Here is a 6,354-nt window from a genome sequence, read left to right as displayed (position 1 = left end):
ATAGAGCGAGGAAATCATTACAAGGATAGTACTACATAAGTTTGCTGCAATATAATTGAGAAATATGGTGAAAAGGGTTTCTCTTTTTTACCTTGCTAAGGAAATTAAGGAATCAGATGGTTCCATGGCGAGAAAAAGAATAAGAAAAGAATAGAACCAACAACACAAACCTGAACCCAGCTCAACATTGAGAATTCTTCTGCTTCCTCATAAGTCATAAGAAAATAAATCGACAAAAACAACTTATCATCGCAATACATATAACGAATACAAGAACAATGCAGGAAACTCGAGACTAACAATTGACTACGAGGTTTTCAAGGTACAATAACATAACTCACATCCGTAAGACTAAAATGATCACAATCAGACGCATAATTACTGGTAATATATAGTGTTTAAAGAAGCTTCATTTCATTCCTTGTTTATATCCTCCAACCACCACTAAGCTTTCTTTGTAAGTATCATCCAAGTAAAATAAATGCACCCAATAGGCCAATACTAATTAAACCCATAAAAATTGACGAGTAGTAAGAAACAGTGTAAACCAATTGAACGAACCCATTTTCATCACAAGGAAATTACACGAACACAATATAATGGGTATTCTGAATTACTTTACCAATTACCCATTGTACATGTAGAATCTCCCATTCACATAACTTCAACCAAAATCAGAGTAAGATTAATAAAAGAGAGATTGGAGAACAATAAAAGCAAAAGAAAGCTTTTCAGCATATTCATATTCTTCATTGCAAGAACCAATTGAGGTTGGCATGATTGGTTAAGGGCCTTTTGCTCTTTAATCAAAGTCTCGGGTGTTAAGTTATGATACATATGACAATTCATAAATCATGCGGAAAAACCATTTAGCCAGGAATACATATTATTTACACATAATCATATAGCATAGTTTAGATGCATACTCTTTGTTGCGTGCCTTCCCTAGCTGCGCCCGAACCGAACAAGAACAAGTCTTTAGGACTCCAAGTGTCGTCCCTCCGTAGATAGTCCACAGCACGTCCGGATCCGCCTTAAGATTGACCAACTAGAATCGCCCTTAAGGTACTAAAGATTTTCGGCACTTATAGTCAAGAAATGTGTCTGAATTTTCTCTCAAAAACTCACTTTGAATACTTGAATAATCTATGAAAATATGTGACCCTAGGCACTTATTTATAGAGTTATGGAAAGGGTTTTGGAATCCTATTAGGATACTAATTTATTTAATTATAACCCTACTAGGACTCTAATTAAATAATCATTATCTAATAGTTTTAGGATTTAATCATACTTCGAATCCTGATTGCTTCAGGATTCCCGCACAAGCATTGCACGAGCACCGTACACCCGCGCAAGCCTTGCGGCCCACGCTAGGCGCACAGCGCTTGGCCCACTGCCGTGCTCCCGCGCGCGCGCCCAAGGCCTTGGCTGGGCCTGGCCTTGCGCTGGGCCTGGTCGAGGCTTGGCGTGCGCTGGTGCGCGTTGGCTCGCTGGGCGACGGCCTGGCTTCGTGCTGGGCCTTCGTCTAGCGGGCCTCGTCCGATGCTAATTCGTACGATACGCTTCCGATTAAATTCCCGATTCCGGAATTCATTTCCGATACGAACAATATTTAATATTTCCAATTCCGGAATCAATTTCCGTTTCGAACAAATATTTAATATTTCCGTTTCCGGAATTATTTTCCGATTCCGATAATATTTCCGATTCTGACAATATTTCCGTTTCCGGCAATATTTCCGATTCTGGCAATATTTCCATTTCCGATAATATTTTCCGATACGTACCATGTTTCCGTTTCCGGCAACATCTACGACTTGGATAATATTTATATTTCCGATACGATCCATATTTCCGTTTCCGGCAATATCATCGTTTCCGGAGTATTCATTTCTTGCCTGTGACGATCTCAGCTCCCACTGAAACCAAGATCCGTCGATTCCGAATATCCATAGATGGAGTATTTAATGACATTAAATACTTGATCCGTTTACGTACTATTTGTGTGACCCTACGGGTTCAGTCAAGAGTAAGCTGTGGATTAATATCATTAATTCCACTTGAACTGAAGCGGCCTCTAGCTAGGCATTCAGCTCACTTGATCTCACTGAATTATTAACTTGTTAATTAATACTGAACCGCATTTATTAGACTTAACATAGAATGCATACTTGGACCAAGGGCATTATTTCCTTCAGTCTCCCACTTGTCCTTAGGGACAAGTGTGCATTTCCTAATTCCTTTGTCGCTCGATGCTTGCTTTTGAACATAAGGTAAGAGTTGTCATCCTTATTATGTCCAGAGGTGTTCCTCGGTTTCAGAGTTCAACTGATCAAATAAACAGATAATCATAGCCTATGATTCATCTGAGCACGGCCATGCATTTCACAGTTTCTAGCTCTCCGAGTGGCCTTGTACAACTTTTAAGCATCTCATCCCGATTTATGGGAGGACAATCCCAATCTTGCGATCTTGAGATTAGACTTCGTTTGATAGGTGATTACCTGAGCGTTGCCTTTATAGCCTCCTTTTACGGTGCGACGGTTGGTCAACGTCAAAGTAACCAGTTCTCAAACAAGTAATCTCAAATCACTCAGGTATTGAGGATTTAGTGTCTAATAATTTTAATGAAATTTACTTATGACAGATTTTCATCTCTTACAGTAAAGTTTCATAGGTCTTGTCCGATACTAGTCTTCCCAAAGTAAGTATCTATGCAAATGATTATGACATTGCCATGTCCACATAGTTCAAGAAACAGAACTACTAGTCATCTTGCATTCTTGTCGTCTAACGTTTTCTATGCGTCCAATTTTATAGAAAACTCCGACTAGGGAACATTTTCAACCTTTGACATTCAAGTTCACTTGATAGACATTTCTTAGTCACAGGACTGGTCCTGACAGTCTATCTTGAATATATTGTCAAATTGAAGGGACTCATCATTTAATACTAAACCAAGATTAAATGGAATATGAAAACACATTTCATATATGATAAATGTTCAACCCCAATGTTTTATAACCATGGGCCTCAAACCCATCTTTAAAACAGTTCATGGAATTCAAAGCTATGCTTGATTTCCAGTGCCACAATGTGAGTGTTGTTTCTCACTTGTTGCATAGGTTTAGTTGTCATGCTTTGCCAATCTTAATATCCTTTCATCGAATGTTCTTCGAGATATGATGATAAGATCTTTTGAGTGTGTTTATTTTGTGATCTATTCCTTCTAGCTACAAGAGTAGTTCTACGCATCTTGCAATGAAGAACCATCAAGTCAGAAGACATATGATTTACCCAAGTTCAGTGAAGAACTCTTTAACATAAACAAACAACCCTGTTTTATTGCTTCTTAGGCAATAAATACTTTTACTTCAATTGTTTAGGTTGCTAGTGATGCTTTGTTTGGATTTACTTATCCAAGCAGTTCACAGATATGTGGAAGACTTTCCAGTTGTATCTTAGAACATAGAAATTAATATTTAATTTCCCACGCAACAACTCATGGTCTCCAATCCATGTTGTCATTTCAAAACACGATGCTCTATAGCTCGTCCTTGTCAATGGTTAACTCCAAAGGGTCTTGCTTGATCCTTTGCCAGTGTTTATGCGTGTAGCATCAATATTTAGCATATCTTTATTTCCTTGAATCAAGAACTATTCCTATGTACCTTTTCAAGTACCATAAGTGTTCTTGATCTCAATCTAGTTGATCTTCACTTAGATCAATAGAGATTGGTATATGTTCGTCATGCCTAAAGTCATACGATACATTTTTGGCGATCCTCATATTATATCATACATGATAAATTCTTTTGCAGAATAATTCCCAATTGAATTCTATTCATGTAACTTTAGCTCATTCAATTTCAGTAGATACTGAATCCATCTAAATTCTTTGACATATAATATAGGTTAAGAATCTCACTTAGATCCTTTGATGTTTTAACTTAGTAAATGCTTATACATAGTTCAAACATTCTTTTACTTAGATTTATTCACATGGGTCGAATATCTCCAATGGAGTATTTCGTGTTTGATTTAGTAAATGCCATTACTTAATCCAAAACAATATTATAAGATCTTTGTAAATAGATCTTAGTACCCAGTATGTACTAAGTTTCGCCTTGGTCCATCATTGATGAATAATTTCAAACCTAAGTTATTAGCATTTGAATGTTATTTCACAATAGAGAGATATGTGTGTGATACACATAGGACCAATTAAGTTTTTATGTACTCCCATTAAACTTCTTATACATCTATAAGAATCATGTACATTTTATGAAACTAAAATGCTTATTAGCTTCACTAAAATACAGTTCCAATTCCCAATTGCTTGCTTAAATCTGTACTTAGATTTCATAAGTTAGCATTCCTTTTCAAGCATTTATTTGGATCCACAAATCCTATGACATACCATGTACATAGTTTATTCCAACATTTGATTGAGGAATACGTTTTGTCATCCAATTGCTATATGTACCAATATGCAATCATTGCTTGAATTATAGACTTGAGCATTACGATTATGCATGAGGTTTCAACACAATCCACATCGTGAATTTGCTTGTAACCTTTAGCAACTAATCTAGCTTTGTGTGTGAACACAATTTCATGTTTGATGGTTTTTATCCTTAAAATAAACTTTGCAACCAATAGGTGTGAAACTATTCTTGCAAATCAACAAATTTTCAATTTTGTCATCAAAACATTGAGTATGTTTTATGGCCTCTAACCATTTAAAACATTTGAGTCTATATATGGCCTCTAACCATTTTAGGGAATCTGGGTTTCGTCATAGCTTTCTTACAAGTCAAAAACTCATTAATCTACATGATAATAGTTTGACTGCAAGTTGTAGGTTTCTTCACTATCTAATAGAAGAATTGCATAGTTTTAGTGACCTGAACTCCTTCTTCACTATCTAATAGAAGAATCTCATAGTTTCAGTGACTTGAACTCTATGCCTACAAGGGTATAGAACATCAAACAACAGAATGTCAATAGCCACTTAAAAGTCCTTTGAATATTCTGTTCTCCTTGAAGCACTTGTAAAGTCTTCTAAGAGATGTCTATTCTTTAAAGCTACTTCTAAAGTCCTTAAAGAATACGTGTTCGGATTTTCTAAAGAACTTCGAAAAGCCTCTGGAATGTCCGTTTATGTTTGTTGTTCGCCTCGAAGACTTTCGAGGTCTTTTTTTTTTTTCTTTTTTTTTTTTTTGTTTTCTCCCACTTGTCATTTTGGAAACGAATCTCCAAAAGGACATCATTTCGAGCAAACAAACATTATGTTCTCAAAAATTCGTGGTAGAAACAATACCCTTGTGTCTCATTTGAATAAATCACAATGAAACATATATCTATACTTGGGCCTTAGTTTGTCGAATGACAAACACTAAGCTCCCACTGAGTTTTGCAACTCTCTAGATATATTTTATGAAAAGTTGTTCTGAAATTACTTTTCAATAGCTTTGACGAATTTGGTTTAGTTTGGTGGTAGTTGAGCATTTTATTTTAGAAATTATAGGAAAAGTCTTTATGATTCACCATTAATCGAATCAAGCACTAATTGACTTCGATTATTCCAACTAAGATATGCCATATCTTATGGACCTAGATTGTGAAATAAAACACACAATCATTGATGATCATATTTGGTCTCAAGTAATCATCAACATGATCTAACCTAGATCTTTATGATTTCTTGCCAAGTGGATTTTATACTTCTGAATCTTTGAACTAGTCAAACAGATTCAAACTTATATCACTTTGAGTAAATAAACCTATATTCACTCAAATCCATGTGAAATAATAAAGTCATAAAATCTTTCTTTAGCTTTGAACTCTATTGTCTAGGCGTTCTAACAATAGTTCATATCTTTTGTTACTTTCAACAAGTAAGACTAGTTGTCTTAAATTGATCTAGAAATCAATGAACTTTCAAAAGTCCATCAAAATAGAGCTTTTGAATGTTAATTTGTTGATATGGTCTAAGCAACAATGCTAAATATTAGTGGAACTCAAATCAAGGGGTTGATTTGAACCTAGTAAAGTTCTTTAAAGAGTTGTTTGTTTTAATCAAGCATATTGACTCAACCTGTAATTGACCATTTCATTCAAATAAACAAACAAACATTGTTTTTGTTTTTCTTGAATGTGAGTCTTTCTGTGTTTGAAAACAGAAATTTAGGTATGTTGATTATGGAACAAAATAGCCATTAAGTTCCAGCCTTTGAAAGGACTTAAAACAAACTAGATGACCCTACAACTAATGTAGCATTACCATGCTTCATTTCCCACTTGTAGGTCATTAGTGTATCCTAGCTTCCATTGTTTGAGTTATTACCG

The sequence above is a fragment of the Spinacia oleracea genome, chromosome 3 (assembly GCF_020520425.1).
Source record: "Spinacia oleracea cultivar Varoflay chromosome 3, BTI_SOV_V1, whole genome shotgun sequence".
NCBI classification, from domain to species: domain Eukaryota; kingdom Viridiplantae; phylum Streptophyta; class Magnoliopsida; order Caryophyllales; family Amaranthaceae; genus Spinacia; species Spinacia oleracea.
This window is presented reverse-complemented; position numbering follows the sequence as displayed.